Genomic DNA, 18,686 nt, shown 5'->3' on the forward strand with positions numbered 1-18,686 from the left:
CCTACTCTACAACCTACAACCTAACCGTCTACAACCTGACCATCGACAACCTAACCGTCGACAACCTAACCATCTGCAACCTAAACATCCACAACCTAACAATCGACAACCTAATCGTCGACAACCTAACCGTCTGCAACCTGAGCGCCGGTAACCTCAGCGTCGACAACACAACCTTCTACAACATAACCGTCAACAACCTAACCGTTGACAACCTAAGCGTCGGCAACCTAAGCGTTTACAACCTAACCGTCGACAACCGAACCGTCTACAACCGAACCGTCTACAACCGAACCGTCTACAACCGAACCATCTACAACATAACCGTCGACAATCTAAACCACCAGTGCCGTGGAAACCCATTGTCTATGGCGTTGGCCTGCTGAGCTCCATGTACCGGCTGTGATCCCCGCCGCGGTGGTCACATTCATGCCGTGCATTGTGTGCGCATTAACAAAATCTGAGTCGTCAAAAATTATTCTGGAACCTCATATTCCGTGCCACATAATCGAATCCCGGTTTCGGCACGTCAAACGGCAGAATTACTTTTTTTTACAACTTGCCACGTCCGTTCTCACTACAGTGACAGCGGACATCGCGCATTGTTTTGCCGAAAAGGCATCAGTAGCGCGAAAAAAAAGGTTTGTCAGTACGCCACACCGAATTTTCGGTTACCACATGCTTGTGACGCCGCACGTTGAAGGAGCAGGAAAATAGACGACGCAAGCAAATTCGCTTAACTAATGAAAAAGAGGACTACACACCGCCTAAAAATTTGACGGCTGTCGGTCAGCAATCAGCAATGAGGGCACGAAATTCGAAATATTTGGTGACGTGTCTGACGTCACATTCTACTTGTTACACAAAAGTTGCTTTCTCTAAGTTAGGTGGGTAAGGATCTGTCTACGTTGTTTGAGTTAAATCCCGGTATCGGCTGCGTATGTGCGCATGTCCGTAGATGTGTCCTCATTGTTTCCCAGCCGAACTCAGTTAATATAATCCATGCGTTTACCGTGTGCGACAATGAGGGATGAGTTACAAAGTACATGCGTCCTCCACTGTAATCTTACAGAGACCCTAATGAAGTCGTAGGGCCTAACATCTCGAAGCATTCAGCGCACTGGCTTACGAATGCTGCTGTATAAGGACTTCGGATTTCTATTACCGAGCTTGGCCTCTTTAACGTGCAGCTAAGTCACGATAAACGAGCGTTTTTTTTTTTTTTTCATTAACAACCGAACATTGATAAAGCAAAAAACGCATTGTTTGCAGCTGTGCAAGGAAAAATAAAAAAAGGTACCGTTGCGTAAATTTATTTTTTTGGGTCAGCACCTCTGCCCACTTTAGATAACTTAACAGGTAAAGTTTAGAATACCTCCCATCTACGCTCCATTTTTATAGCACTTGAGAAGGCTCTACAGCGAGCCTTCTCAAGTCAGCGTTCCCTCTACCGCCTCCCCCTCCCCATGTATGGTAAGTCCTAGCAAGGGGAGGCAAAAGCTGTTACTCTGTCGTGTTGTGACCGCGTCGGTTCGACCCATTCTCTGCCACCTTTCCCTCTCTTCTCTACCATTCTATCTACCTCCCGTCTGGACTGCTGCAGGTTAATAGAAAGCTAAGCGCTGCAGTTTCTGCAACGCTTTTGTAGGGGTCACAGCTAAGTACCGTTGCTGAGAGGCTAACGCGACGATGAGCAGAGAGCTCCAGAGGGCATTCTGCCCATGCGACACGATGGAAAGGTTTAAACAAGTTTCTCGCGTCGCTCTTCCTCTCTTCCACGCTCCTTCCAAGTATGTGCACGCTCTATTAAAGCTTCGCTTTAATAATGTTGTGGCCGGCTTATGCTCGGAGTCGTAAAACTTCCGTCCTCGAAGTATCTTTTTTATGTGAAGACCTTCTGCAACTCTAAACGATGCATTTGCAACCTTACATAAATAAAAATTCTGCTTCGTGAGGTTGGTAGAACTTTGCCTTTTTCTATCAAATCCAGCAAATGCAATTCACTATCACCCGCCACTGCGGCGCAGTGGCTTATGGCGTTGTGCTGCTCAGCACAAGGCTGCGGGTTCGACTCCCGCCCTAGGCGGCATTGCTTCGATGGAAGGGGAAATTGAAAACCACTGCTCGCACACACAGATTTAGGTTTACGTTAAACAACGCCAGGCGTTCAGAATTAATTCGAAGTCTTCCATTACACCCTTCTTCAAATGCCTGGGCCGCTATCTAGTACGTGTTTGAAAAGCCGGCCTTCGGTTTCGCCTCAAGCGATTGTACAGCCCGCGCCGATATTTCGGCTTAGGCCAATCTACGCCAATCGCGTTATGCGACACCGGAAGCCGGCTTTTTTCGAACGCGCTACATAGTGGCCCTGGTGTTGCTTCCCGAAAGCAAACGTCAAGAATCAATCGATCGATCATGCACTTCACTGCGGTTCACTCGGTTGTCTATATAACAGGGGAATTGGTGGAGAGCACTTCAGTGGGGAAATCGAAGCTTGGCGCACAGGTACAGGTACGTCTTTAAAAAAAAATTTGCCAATGACCGTACCTTCATCGCGAGGCTAAGCAGGTAGTCGATGACGGCCCGAGACGATTCCGAGCCGGGGTGCTGTGCCGGCACGCAGATGAGCCGATCGAACACGGTGCCGACCGCCATCGTCAGCGTGGAGACGGCAAAAACCAGCGGGAAGAGCAGCTGGAAAAGCAGCACGGCCGTCCACAGCATCCAGCTGCCCATGTAGAAGCCTAAGAAGCCTTGGTTGATGTGCCACAGTTGGGCCTGGACGGCTGTCGAGTCAAGCGCGGTGACAAAAATGTGGAGGCCGCTTAAGCTACGCTTTTAAGAGTAGAACGCGATAGGTTTAAAAGATCCCTTGCTGCTTGTCACACTTTCCGGCAACCGCCACTTTCTTGCGAAAGCGCAGGGCCGAGCGCGATGGTGTTGCAAGGAACAGAGTGGGCCGCGCGGCTCGAGAAAGGCGTTTGCGTTTGAGTTTCTGCGTAACAGAATTACGTTTTCTGGTACATTCAAATTAAAGTCCGACTTTATCATATATGTAGGTTGTGCTTAGGTCGTACTTGACGATTTTTCTGACGTATTCTTTCATTGAGGAATTCAATCATTTCAGTAACGCCTTTCGCCACGCGGCCGGCTTGAGCGGATGTGCTTCGTAACTATTTTTCGCCATGCGACGTCCGACGCCGACATCGCATTTTTTTTTCTTGCGACACGCGGTCCTTAACGCTGTCGTGATAAAAACGAAAGGAGGTCCGTGCGGACCAAGACACGTTACAAGCACAGCAAACAAAGCCATAAGAACGACTGAAACCGCATGCACGGAGATCGCATAAATTCATGCGCTAACCACCACTCTCCCCATGGTGGTTGAATGATGCCAGCGCCAAAGTTGTCTCTGGTAATTTAAGCACAGAAAAGCTACGCCAGATAGCAGGTGCTGCCACTAACCGGCAATGTACTGGCCGACGATGATCGTCATGACGAACAGGAGCAGGGCGAGGAGGACCTCGTACCACCCGACGACCGTGCTCCCATTTCGCTTCATCTGGTCCATGAAGCTTTTGAGGCTGTCGTTGGTCGAACGAACCATTTCGTTCGCCTGGTCACGCATGTACTTCACCGACTTTGCAATCTCCGCTTCATAGCCGCCCACGGCCTTCTCGACTTCTGCAGCAAGTCCGCGTTAACGCACAGTTGAGTAAAGCCAACGCACATATAGGAGCGGAGCAGGCTCACTCTGCTCCTGTCCTTCAAAGAGTGATCACATTTAGCGAGGGATCACAATATATCTCTGAATAACACAGTACAATGTAGGACCGCAGTTACTCGCTCAAATGCATCTATGTGCCCTACAAGTTGACAGGGAGTGATGGTAACTCCTTTCGCGAAATAGGTGCATGGTTAATATTTAACCCTCGCTTTGGGAGTTTGTGGCTACTATAATGGGGCATGTTCGCCCTTCCGGTGCACTGTCCAAGAAAGAGCGAGCGTCACAAGAAGTTGAAAGCTTAAAGTGATCGAAAATGGCCCATCAAGGGATGTTGATGGAGCCAACGTTTCGGCAAGGAGACGTGTCTACCTCAGGGCAGCAACTCCTTTCCTTGTTAGCATCTATACACGCGTAGCTCCTTTTCCTCCACTGAAAATGGGAGAGGAGAATAAGCGGGTGCTTAAAGCAGAGTGAAGTAACTCGAAATGTTGAAGAAAAACAGGCAGGGGGAGGAGAAGGTAGTTGAGATAGCGAGCGAACGGGAGAGGGTATGGTATCAAAGCTCTGGTGCCGGTTCCTCCATAAAATAGGAGTGACCAAAACGGAAAAGTATCTACGTGTGCAAGCAAGCGTTGTTGATCCGGTCGGTCTAGTTTTCCTATAGAGAAAAGGAGCTACGAGGCGCCGTTCAGACATTTCAAATACAAGCAGTTAAGCATTAGAAAAAGAGAAAATGGGTAGAAAAGAAGCCGAGTTGGACCAAGACGTGTTCAGTGAGTAAGTATAGCGTAAACGGGAAGTTGAAGCGCAAACATTCTCGAAACACTGCCAAGAAAAGCAGCCGCTGCCGTGACGAGGACGACTGCGATTGCCGAAGTGTCTCCTCCGGCGATGTCTCTTGGTCGTCCACTGTCGATTCAGGTCGAGTGTGAACGCTCTGCTTGAGCCGATGCAGAACGAGCATACACAAAATTAAATTATGGGGTTTTACGTGCCAAAACCACTTTCTGATTATGAGGCACGCCGTAGTGGGGGACTCCGGAAATTTTGACCACCTGTGGTTCTTTAACGTGCACCTAAATCTAAGTACACGGGTGTTTTCGCATTTCGCCCCCATCGAAATGCGGCCGCCGTGGCCGGGATTCGATCCCGCGACCTCGTGCTTAGCAGCCTAACACCATAGCCACTGAGCAACCACGGCGGGTGAGCATACACGGTACACAAAAGGCGTGCAACGGGTGTGCGCTCTAGTTTAGTAAAAGTGGTAGCCGGCACCGCCTTTTTTCACAAGGAGCATGACTGCACGCAGGAAAAGCTTCAACGACGCCCCTTCGCCTTTGTCGCCACCACGCAAGCTGACGCTCCTTCGTGCAGCTTTTTTACTGACGCCTTCGAGAAGTTGAAGATTCCCTTAAATGGGGCACTGCCCCTCTTCATGCATACCGAATTTTATTAGGCTGTGTGATTGCGGGAGCATACAACCTCTCAAAAATGATCGCTCGCTCTCGCCCGGCAGATTTCGAGGTCCACCTCTACTTTGTTTCTGTCGGTGACGTCACAGGCCGCACGACAGCCCACAGACGCGAGCCATTGCACGGCTGTTGATGACTGCAAGATTTTCCCGAGTGAAACACTGCGCACTCACGCACAACGGCTAAGTGTTCTGGCAAACGGGAGAGCGATGGTTGTTAATGCGCCCGAAATACCTGTCGTTGCTCTCTTGCCACTTACAGGCGCCTTTGCCGGATGCAAACCTTGATGTCTCATAAAGTGGATCACAGAAAAGATTTTAAAGAAGTCTGAGAAGACGAACGGCAAAAGCACTGCTATCGGCGCCACCATACAGACGCGAGTTTTGTCGCGAGGCTAACTTGGAAACTAAACATTACTCTCCTTACATCGCTGAGCACTAAAGGCCCATGTCGAAAATTCCTGCAGGAGTTTTATTCACTGAAAGGCAGCCTGCTTCCTCCAGTGTCCTCGCATGTTTTAAGGAACGACCCGGGATGAACGTACCGATCCTACTTCAATGCCATTTCTTTTTTTCGAGCTTCGTCAGTAGCGCGAGCGGCCCTAAAGCCACGTTTTCATCGGGACCAGCCTACCCAGAATGGTGGGTTATAAGGAACTAGCCGAATCGAGGCAAAGGAATCCTGCATCATACCGTCCAAAAACAAGTGTTCCAAGGCTTCGTCAAAGATTCCCCAAAATAGTTATCATCAAATCATCTGCTTCACAGAGCGCGTGACTGCGACTACTGCTCTTCAGGGAGAACACAAGTTCCGTTTTATTGCGACAGCAATTCATACGGACACATCGCCGCCCCGCAGGAGTCGTGCTGTCATGGTATCGACGGCGCATGCGCAACCTGCACGTATAGGATTGCCAAGTTTTCAGAAACTCGACGCGATGCGTTTGGCTGCAAAAAAAAACGACAAAGCAAATAGGATGCAACGTCAAGCTCTGTTCGGTCGGCTCTGCAAGAGAAGCCAGGGCCGCGTTCTGGCCTTCAGCTGCTGGCAGAAGCGCTGTGCCCACAAACACAATCGTTCCCGCTGAGCGGAGATGTGGAGAACACACCATGGTACATACACTGCAAAATAATTTACATTCTTAAATGTGATTAAGGTTCTAAATCTGTCTTATAACTTACACCCTTACACACTAAATTGGTGTAAGGGTGTCCGTCATAGACCCAGTTCCACACTTATTCACTTTTTAGCGTGCAAATTATTTTGCATTGTACAGTGGTACGACCTCAACAGACGATAAGCATTAAGATGCGTCTGTTCCTTTTGGTCTGATCTCGCACCGCATCGAAGTGCGGCGCCTTCGACGCCACAGCTGGCATATACTCCTCATCCGATCAGCGTTTCGAGACGCCTGGTGTCTGGCGAGACGGTGTTTCTACTGCGCCTCGGCATATTATTTCGTGTGCGGTGTGAGGCAACGTGCTTAACAACCGCGTATTGTTGACTACTGTCCAAGGAACTTCGGCGCGACAATAGACCTTGCAATTATGTTCAATGTTTCACCTTTCGAGCGAAACTGTCAATTTTGCTGCATTATGGGAACATGCCCCTTTTATTGCCTAATGAAATTATTGCACTTGTTAGTCCCGACACGTCGAACAACATTTCTCTCAAATAAAGCTGCAATAATAAAGTTTCCTTTTTCTTAGTTTTTTGCTTTGCACATTTCTGGCAGGTAGGTCTATTGCACAAGAATATATAATAATTTTGAAGAAGCGCTCTGGACGCCTATTAGCACTTTGTCTTGATCAAGTACGCTTATCTCTAGCAATAAATTGTCAACGCGATCAACACACTTACCGCTCATGAGGCCTTTGATTTCTTGTTTAAGTTTATCGTCTGTGGGAACCTGGAATCGTGAACAGGAAAGAACGAGATTGGGGTCAGCGTTTATAAAGCACTGCTCAAATCAATCAGATTTACCGCGGGGAAGTTCGTGTAAATAAATTTTCGCATCCAACTCGACGTAAAAAAATAATTCCGCGGTATTACGCGCCAGAACAACGATCCGATTATGAGACACGCCATAGCGGGGAACTCCGTAGAAAAGACATTATCACATGAGCTCCTTTAATGTGCACGTAACTTTAAGAACAAGAGCATCTTTGCATTTCGCCCCATCGATATATATATTGCGAGACAGCTGTTAAGCCTCAACGGTTTATTTCGCAGGTAGCGCGCTAAAGACGATGACGCTGGCCATGATGATGAATGTATACAGATGAAGAAGACGAAGGTGTAATATAATGCTCACACAATTTCCCCCACGCGTGGAAGCAGCCAACCTGGCCGCTGGTTATGGCGGGAAACGCCGTATGAAAGGCTTTAAACGCGAAACATGCACAATCTCTGTGGCACCGCAGCGGCCGTGCAAAGGCGGAACAACTGCAGTGACACGATAGTTAACTGGCAAAGTCTGTTCCCGAGCAATGTAGGGCCCGATAAAACGGGACTGAAATTTCTCGCACAATCCAGGAGCGCGAACTGGGGTCCACAGTAACACTTCCTCTCCAGGGCGGAAGGAAACGACACGGTGCGATGCATCATAGCGAATTTCGCGGTCATGTTGGCTGGCGTCGGTGTTGAGGCGGGCACGTTGGTGACACCGGGCAATGCGCGAAACGAACTGCTCACACACTGACATGGACGAGGGCACGGGGACACCGAAGAAAGAAACGTCGAGGATTGTGATCGGTTGGCGACCGTACAGAAGGAAAAAGGGGCGAGTACCCAGTGGTGCTTTGGACGGCCGTGTTGTATGCGAAAGTGACGAATGGTAGAATGACATCCCAATTGGTGTGGTCAGGGTTGATGTACATTGATATCATGTCGGACAGCGTGCGATGAAAGCGCTCTGTGAGACCACTAGTTTGAGAGCGGTAGCTGGAAGTCGTTTTATGGATGGTATTGGACGCACGGAGAACATCGTCGAGAAGTTTAGAGAGAAAGGTCCTGCCGCGGTCACTCAAAAGGACACGTGAGGCTCCGTGCCGTAAAAATATGGCTTCCAAGAAAAAGGCTGCAACCTCCTCTGTGGATCCCGAAGATAGTGCGGCTGTTTCAGCGTACCGTGTCAAGTGGTCTACAGCTGTGACGATGCATCGTTTACCGCCAGTGGTTAATGGTAGTGGTCCATAGAGGTCGACACCAACGACTGCGAAAGGAGCGTCAGGACACGGGTCAGGTTGGAGCAGTCCAGCCGGAGGTGAGGTGAGTCGTTTGCGGTGTTGGCAGAGGGAAGAAGAGGCCATGTATTTCACTACGCTGGTTGCAAGTCCAGGCCAAGAGAAGCGGCTGCGCATTCGCTCATAGGTTTTATGGGAACCAAAGTGACCGGCAGTAGGATCGTCGTGAAAGGTCGCCAGTACCTGGGCCCGAAGCAATCGGGGAACGACAAGGACGCAACGGTTTCTTTCGGTATGAAATACGTACCGGTATAATATCGAATTTTCGATCTTGAGTTCAACTGCCGACGGAGCCGAGAGTAAGGTGTGCGAGATGATCCGCGAATACATTCCATAACGGAGTGGCAGTAGGAGTCATTAGGTTGGCTAGAGACAAACGTATGAGAATGGCTGGATGAGAGCCGGTCGAGAGCTGCGAGCGAAGGGAATGCAGACGACCAAGGGCTTGAGGATGGGCGGATTATGCTACGTTTCAGTATGTTGGCAACGTGGGTATCGATGATCTGGCGTTCAGCGGAAGAAACGCGATATGGCCGCCGGCGCACGATGGAAGTTCCATCTGTGTGTATGCGATGAGCCGTCGCAGAAGTCTGTCCCAGAAAAGGATAGCGGACGTCGAAGGAGTCTTTATGCTTGGATAACAACGCCAGTAACTCCCCCATCTGCTGTGGCGTTAGATCGGAGCTGATGGTACTAGCGAGAACAGAAGCAGGGACCGGATCTACAGCTGTGTGTGGTTGTGAAACAGCAGTAGTCGAGGTAAGCACAGAGACAGGCTGAGTGTCCAAGACGCACATGAGAACGGCGCCTTTAGAAAGGAGGACTGGCTCAGTGGTTGTGTTGAGCACAGCCAAAGTGGCTGTGCCGCTGGTGAAGCGAACAAGGCTGGGTGCCAGGGCAATCCCTTTCGATAAGCAACGGGCTGACGGTACAACTAAAACGTCACCATCGGTGATGTCAGAGTTAACTACAAGGAGTTGTTTGCGGCCAGGGGGCACAATGCAATCGTCAGCAGTTCGTAAGCGAAGGCGCGGTTTGTGCACGTCGTCGGAATTGTCGGTCTCTGTCAATTTAACGATGCGTTTACGGCACGAGATGGAAGCAGACGCCGAAGAGAGAAAGTCCCACCCTAGTATAAGCATGTGAGTACAGGAAGTCAACACTGCGAACTGGATATGGTGGTGTATCCCGTCGATCAAAACTCTAACCGCGCCCTGGACGGTAGTTGCGAGTCGCTTCGGGAGGTGGAGAAGGTGAGCGTGGGTAGAGCCGGCGCTAGTAAGGACTCGGAGTAAGCAACGGGTCTCTCTCATAAATATCGTAGCCACGGCGTTCATTCCGTTGTCGTCTTCGGCAAAAACGCGATATGTGACCGCGAATACCACAATAATAACAAATGGGGTGGGGCGTAGGCCGCGTAGTGTAAAATGCTGTGGCAGGCGGACGGGGTGTTAGAGTTGCCAGGTGGTTGGGGGCAGTAGCAGGAGCAACAGGCGCTGTCCGAACGAACGCTGGTTGCATAGCCGCAACCTGAGCATACGAGATCGATGGCGAAAGAGGGGCACAGCTCGCAGCGCAGGTCATGGAGGACAGCTCCTGTTGCGCAGGCCAGGAACCGAAGGTTGAGGCTGGAGAACGGGAGGACTGAGCAGGCCACACGCTTGGAGCTCTTCGCATATGAGAGTCCGAATCAGCATACGCAGGTCCGTATCCGAGGAAGGAGGAGCGTCACCGGCGACAGGTTGTAAACGGGTGGCCTGCAGTGCGTCCAGGCGTTGGCAAGTCGCGATCACATCGTTAACGGTATTTGGATTCTTGATCGCCAGTGTGTTGAACGCGACGTGGGCAATACCCGTTAGGATATGACGAACAAGATCAGATTACGTCATGATGGCGTCAACACGGCGACAAGGAGTGAGGATGTCCTCTATATAGGAAGTGTGTGTTTCCCCGGGAAGTTGCGTGCGTCTGTCAAGCTATTTCTTGGCGACCTCAGAGCGGACGTTGGGAGCGCCAAAAATCTGCCGAAGCTGGTGTTTGAATGCCACCCAGTCAGGCAAGGTGCTCTCGTGGTTGAGAAACCAAGTCCTGGGCAACGTCAGTGAGGTAGAATGCGACGTTGCGAAGCTTCTGCATATCATCCCACCGGTTAGATTCACTCACGCGGTCATAATTTCCAGCCAGTCAACATCGTCACTACGAAGGCCAGTGAACATGGTAGGATCGCGCTACCGCGTGCTGACGGTCCATGAAGAAACGGCTGGCGGGGTAGAGACGGTGACACCGGAGGCTCCTGCGGGATCTTCTCGGGGCATCCTGGCGGATAGGCGGAGCAAGCGGTGACCTGAACGAAGCTCCAGAGAAACTCGAAGGCGTAGAGGACCAAGGGATCGAGAGCAGCCTCCACCACTTGCGAGACAGCTGTTAAGCCTAAACGGTTTATTTCGCAGGTCGCGCGCTGACGACGATGACGCTGCCCATGATGATGAATATATACAGATGAAGAAGATGAAAGGGTAATATAATATAATATATAATATAATGTAACATAATAAATAGAGGCGCTGTTTGAGGCAGCATATAGATTTGATCAGAAATAGGCGCCTTAAACCCAACGTAGGAGGCCTTATGCACCCCAAGCACCGCCTCGCCATGTTCTCATCTCGTGAAGGCGCCTATTTCTGATCAAATCTATATGCCGCATCAAAGAGTGCCTCCATTTTCAGAAAAGCAGTACGAAGCCCAGTAATAATTCTCGTATATTCAAGAGCTCCTCCATCCTCAATATATCTCGACAACAGGGACCTTGACACGCGCAAAACAAATTTACAGATAGATAAATTATCGGTAGGCCGGTAGGCAAGTGGGCAGACTGACACAGAGAGACATGCAGATGCCAATACATGAACAGATAGACACAGAGAGAGACATATACACCATACATACAGAAGCATGTCAGCCAGACAGGTACAGATGGGGAGACTGCGAAACTTAGATTATAAATACGGACGGACGGCCACAGACAGACAGACAGACAGACAGACAGACAGACAGACAGACAGACAGACAGACAGACAGACAGACAGACAGACAGACAGACAGACAGACAGACAGACAGACAGACAGACAGACAGACAGACAGACAGACAGACAGACAGACAGACAGACAGACAGACAGACAGACAGACAGACAGACAGACAGACAGACAGACAGACAGACAGACAGACAGACAGACAGACAGACAGACAGACAGACAGACAGACAGACAGACAGACAGACAGACAGACAGACAGACAGACAGACAGACAGACAGACAGACAGACAGACAGACAGACAGACAGACAGACAGACAGACAGACAGACAGACAGACAGACAGACAGACAGACAGACAGACAGACAGACAGACAGACAGACAGACAGACAGACAGACAGACAGACAGACAGACAGACAGACAGACAGACAGACAGACAGACAGACAGACAGACAGACAGACAGACAGACAGACAGACAGACAGACAGACAGACAGACAGACAGACAGACAGACAGACAGACAGACAGACAGACAGACAGACAGACAGACAGACAGACAGACAGACAGACAGACAGACAGACAGACAGACAGACAGACAGACAGACAGACAGACAGACAGACAGACAGACAGACAGACAGACAGACAGACAGACAGACAGACAGACAGACAGACAGACAGACAGACAGACAGACAGACAGACAGACAGACAGACAGACAGACAGACAGACAGACAGACAGACAGACAGACAGACAGACAGACAGACAGACAGACAGACAGACAGACAGACAGACAGACAGACAGACAGACAGACAGACAGACAGACAGACAGACAGACAGACAGACAGACAGACAGACAGACAGACAGACAGACAGACAGACAGACAGACAGACAGACAGACAGACAGACAGACAGACAGACAGACAGACAGACAGACAGACAGACAGACAGACAGACAGACAGACAGACAGACAGACAGACAGACAGACAGACAGACAGACAGACAGACAGACAGACAGACAGACAGACAGACAGACAGACAGACAGACAGACAGACAGACAGACAGACAGACAGACAGACAGACAGACAGACAGACAGACAGACAGACAGACAGACAGACAGACAGACAGACAGACAGACAGACAGACAGACAGACAGACAGACAGACAGACAGACAGACAGACAGACAGACAGACAGACAGACAGACAGACAGACAGACAGACAGACAGACAGACAGACAGACAGACAGACAGACAGACAGACAGACAGACAGACAGACAGACAGACAGACAGACAGACAGACAGACAGACAGACAGACAGACAGACAGACAGACAGACAGACAGACAGACAGACAGACAGACAGACAGACAGACAGACAGACAGACAGACAGACAGACAGACAGACAGACAGACAGACAGACAGACAGACAGACAGACAGACAGACAGACAGACAGACAGACAGACAGACAGACAGACAGACAGACAGACAGACAGACAGACAGACAGACAGACAGACAGACAGACAGACAGACAGACAGACAGACAGACAGACAGACAGACAGACAGACAGACAGACAGACAGACAGACAGACAGACAGACAGACAGACAGACAGACAGACAGACAGACAGACAGACAGACAGACAGACAGACAGACAGACAGACAGACAGACAGACAGACAGACAGACAGACAGACAGACAGACAGACAGACAGACAGACAGACAGACAGACAGACAGACAGACAGACAGATAGATAGATAGATAGATAGATAGATAGATAGATAGATAGATAGATAGATAGATGTACGAACGGGCGGACGGAGAGCTACACACGTCCTCTTTCTATCGGGGTCGCAACACAAGTTTCCAAGCAATAAAAGAAGCCGATCTGTATCAGCCGCGATGGGGCAATTGAGGAGGACCACGATGAGCCATTTAAGTATTTCATTCCCCCCCACACGGGCAAAATACCCTCAGAGCATATTCCCGAACGAGAAACGCAAATGGTACCCACCTTCGAAAGCTTATCCTCGATGTTCGCTGATTTGATTTTCTCTTCGAGCTCTGTCACTGGCTGCGGCATCGCGAGCTGCATGTAATGTGCACGGCAGAAGCGGTTCGAACCTCAGATCAGTGACAAAATTGCATGCTAAGTAAAAGTCACACGTATGATATAAAGAAAAATTACCATTGTACTTCACTAGAGATCTTAATTTGTCGGCTATTGGGGACATCATATCAAATATGTTATGTACAGCGAAATAATATGGTCATATCTAATTGTACGCAATATATATATATATATTTATATATATATATATATATATAGTCATATCGTAAGAAGCCAACAAGAGAGATCGAGGACAGGAAAGGCAGGGGAGTCAAACAGACGAGCACCCGGTTGCTACCCTCCACTGGGGTTGTGGTGTAAAGGGGAATAGAAAGAGGAAAAGCGTGAGAAAGTGAGCACTGAGTTCGTGTGGGACGATGCACAGGGACACTATAAACAATCTCTTAAGCCGGCGCACTTGAAGTGGTGTAATAGTGTACGAGTTGCTTTTCGTGCAAGTAACTGGTGCGGCCACGGTCCGAGTATCATTGACTCGAACGGTGTCGAGTCCAGTCGGTTTAAAGTTGTCCGCAGAGAGAGGCGTCGTACATTCAACAACGACAACAAAGACAGCAGAGGCAAGAATTTTACTGATTAAATACATTAAAGAAATGCTAAAACAATGGAAATCAAAGTAGATAACAAAACAACTGGCGACAGGTGGATATATATAGATATATATACTGCGATGACATGCGTTAGAATCCCACCTGCCGCAAGTTGTTACACACACACACACATTATATATATATATATATATATGTATATATATATATATATATATCGTAGCTCACTTAAGAAATTAGCTTTTGTTTCTGACTTCAAGAGGCAGGGTGGAAGGGATAAGTGAAATTTCTGAATAAGTTTTCTGCATTAGCTCGGCCTTTCTTGAGCGTCTGTTCAACATGTTTTCAACACATACCTGACGACAAGTGTGCTTCCGAGTCTATTGAGATAATTTACGTTAACCTTCGCCAAGGTACAATATCCTACTGCCGAAATTTACCCGATGACGACTGTCCTGCATTTTAGTATAACTAGAGCAAACGTGCTTTCTAAAAAAAAAATTGTTTCGTTCATCAAACTGTGCTTAAATCGCAATGACACTGACCTGTCCGTACTGTTTTCCACCCTACGACGCTTCACGCGAACCGCGCAATGTTAAATGGAAGCTTATATCCGATTTCTTCTTCGCAGTTTGCATGTAACACGGCCGTCTAACCGAGTAAAGTGGGCTGATGACGGGAGCGGTGCAGCCAAAGGTTACAACACAGCGTTAGCAAATCCTAATACTACCGGAACGTATGCGTCCCCGCGTGTACACTAAATGTGGCTTGCAACCCGGACCGATTATAGGCGCAGCACGCGCGCCTCGTGCACATGGCCTACGCACTTCGATTCATGACGCCATGCCACCTTGCCCGACTGCCATAGAATCTAATGGAGACGCGCCCAGAGTAAGCCGCGGGGATGTTGAAGTCAGCATTTTCGCGACGCCGGTCTTGAAAGTGGAAATTGGGTCCAAGTAGCATGACGTCGTAAAGCAGAGTGCACAGGCCTGCTAGCGAGGACGTTGGCCCCCCCCCCCCCCTCTCTCTCCTCGTATCTTGTTTTTTTTTTTTCTTTTTTCAGGCGCCATGTCCACATTTGCGGCCGCGATCTGTTATTGCCGGTTCAGTGGACAAAGCAGCGGACATTGAGCTTCGGGTGACTTCGTTGCACTTGGATGTGTTCTGTATTGCTACAAACGACCACTGCGGTGAAGGCACACTACACCCGCCGTGGTTGCTCAGTGGCTATGGTGTTGGGCTGCTGAGCACGAGGTCGCGGGATCGAATCCCGGCCACGGCGGCCGCATTTCGATGGGGGCGAAATGCGAAAACACCCGTGTACTTAGCTTTAGGTGCACGTTAAAGAACCCCAGGTGGTCGAAATTTCCGGAGCCCTCCACTACGGCGTGCCTCATAATCAGAAAGTGGTTTTGGCACGTAAAACCCCATAATTTAAGGCACACTACGACGCTTCACGGGACGTCCGACGTACGCCGCGTTCCGGCAGCAAGTGTCAAAGGAATATTTTTTTTCATAATGAATGCAGTCAATAATTAAGTTGTGTGTGTACTCAAAGCTTCTGACTGAATTAGTTTGATGTAAAACACAGAGCAATAATGATAGATGAATGAGCAAATCTTCAATTACTCTCTAATGTACGGTGGCTCATTAGAACATGCACAAATTACCATCTTACCATGTCGCCTTTCTTGCAAAAAGGCGCTGGATGCCCCCGGAATAAAGCTGCGTAAGTTTAACAGGTGTACAGACAGATTCAAGCCTCAAGAGAATAGAGTCATCCCGCGCAGCGACGCAGTCCGCGTTTCCAGCAGCATACCTCGACAGGTCTAACGGGAAGGTATCACTCGACTGCGAGAATCGCGATCCGACGGGTTCTGCCCAATTTTGGTTTTGTTTTCCGGTGCTCCACGGAGTTTTGTTTTACATTAGCCTTTGCTCGCAACAGCGCATCGGTGCATACGTACGAATGCGCTCAAGTCCAACTCCTGCGCCGTTTGTTGCAGCTGATTCACAGTTGTGGCGCCACATGCAGAGCAAAGTTTAGCCGCTTCTCTCAGTGCACTCGAAGCGGTATCGGTCTTCGCGCGAATGCTGGCCATCTTGGATCCGCCCATGACTGCGTTGATGGCAGCCAGCGTCTCCTGGATCGTTTGCAGACCTGCGATGATTCGGAGTGGCGCGCCGAATTATCCCATTGAGTTACGCGCCGAATTATCCCTTTGAAGGGGTAGCGGTATGTCGTCTTTCGAAGTAGTAGTAGAATCTATAGGACGCGCCTCATCGCAAGTAAAGTAATAAAGCTTAGTGATTGTGAAGGTCGGGAAAGACTTCGATTTTTAATTTCATGATAAAGTTGATTCGCAAATTTCGTCGTCATCGTCATCGCCCCGACAAAGCCTGACGCCACACACAAGAGGCGCGAGACAAATGTATACGTACTACTTACCTTTGCCATTTTAGCTGAGCGATCACTGCGCCCCAATTTCTTCTATAGTAATTGTTTTCAGGAAGCTCGTCTGATGTGGCTGTTCGAACTCGTACACTTTCTGCAGACTTCATAGAAACTTGTGGGAAACTTGCGTTGTAGTTTTTGGCGCTATAGACTGCGACAACCTAAGGATTCAACGCAAGCTCTACTTACAAAAGTGCAGTGCACATCACCTGCACCTCTGACAGGGAGTCTAGCCAGCTATAGAGCACGCTCATAGCTTAATGACTTGGTTCTCCTAGGTAAACGCTAGGCAAGGCTAATTTTTGTAAACCCAGTAATTGACGTTGGTAATGGTAAAAAAACGTCGATTATTAACACGGCAATAATGTGCGTCTGCGCCGCGGTTCCACTGATAACAAATACGGTGTTACGTGTTCGACCACTGAGATTAGAATCCACGAGAACTGCATACAAAGAAGCTCTATATGCCGGGAGGATTCGTTACCAGGAATTGTTATGATGATGATTTATTGGCACCCGCTTGGAAACAAGGCGGCGACAAATAGACACCTAGCCTGCTTGTGCTAATCAAGTAACCGTTAGATAGTTATCACTCTACCATTCCGTCTGCCTCCTCAGTCTTTTCTCTCTTGCCTAAACCCTCTCTGTCTATATTGCATATTAACTAGTGCCTGTAACTGATACGGTGTAAGTGATTGCATAGTACCATAGTGCTTGTAACTGATACGGTCCTTCCAATTTCTTCCCTGTTTTTCCCCCAATACTCTAAACGTCTCTTTCTTATCACGAGTGGAACCACCGTGGTTGCTCAGTGGGTACGGTGTTGGGCTGCTGAGCACGAGGTCACGGGATCGCATCCCGGCCACGGCGGCCGCATTTCGCTGGGGGCGAAATGCGAAAACACTGGTCTACTTAGATTTGACCCCAGGTGGTCAAAACTTCCGGAGTCCTCCACTACGGCGTGCCTCATAATCAGAAAGCGGTTTTGGCACTTAAAACCCCATAATTTTAATTATTATGAGTGCGGACCGGTTAACGCTTCCCCCCGCTTTCCAACCCTGCGCTTCGGGAAGGTGGACGTTTGTTACGGGTCTCGCTGGTAGAACGCCTTACATTCCATTACGAAGTACTGAGCTGTCTACTAATCTTGCTGAAACATACGTATGTCTGATCCTGTTGCGAATATTTCCTCCTGTCTATTTTTGTCCTTGGGCGAACAGCTCAGGCCTCAGGTGGGAAGGCACAGCCCTTCGTGTTATCCTACAGATTTTTCTTTCTAATTTCTTCCTTGCCATTCCTGTAAATCTCCACGGTGTTCTTTGTTTCCATCCACTGCATCCAATTTACTGTTTCTGTGTCTCTCACTTTCTTTTTTGGTGATTCATGCAAGGCCTCCGACATTGAGCGAGCTGGCACGTTTTCCTCTGGCGGTCCCAGACGGCGCGCTCGTCAGCAAAAAACAAAAAAGTGTAATTCGGAAGGTGCCGCTGTCGGCCCCGACATGGCGCTGTTAACCGAGGGCTTTGTCGGCTACGGAGGAATCCGCAGCAAGGCACATCGCGCGACATTTCAACATGCGCATTTCCCCTCTTTTCAACATGTCGCGGAAGTTTTTCTCAGGCTTATATCCGAGGCAATTTCACAGCTCTGCTTCGCGATATCTGTCCCTGGAGCGCTCTACTGGCTAACATCTATTCCTAATCCAACCAAGATACCGTTCCGAATCGACTGGTCCAACCCACCAAGACACCGTTCCGAGTCGACTGGTCCAACCCAACCAAGACACCGTTCCGAGTCGACTGGTACAACCCAACCAAGACACCGTTCCGAGTCGACTGGTCCAACCCAACCAAGACACCGTCCTGAGTCGATTTGCCATCTCATCCGTATAGTTCTTTAGTGCCTTTATTTTTCCCGTGCCTTTCTATATCCTTATCCATTGGTTTTGTTGTGTCTATAGTCGGTATTTATGTTATGTTTGTCAACTCATTATTTTAAGAAAATCATGTGCGGGTTCACAAAATACTCATTCTCTGTTAACTTGTAGCCTATCGCCAACGGCAGAGT

The sequence above is a fragment of the Dermacentor andersoni genome, chromosome 8, assembly GCF_023375885.2.
Source record: "Dermacentor andersoni chromosome 8, qqDerAnde1_hic_scaffold, whole genome shotgun sequence".
In the NCBI taxonomy this organism is placed as follows: Eukaryota; Metazoa; Arthropoda; class Arachnida; order Ixodida; family Ixodidae; genus Dermacentor; species Dermacentor andersoni.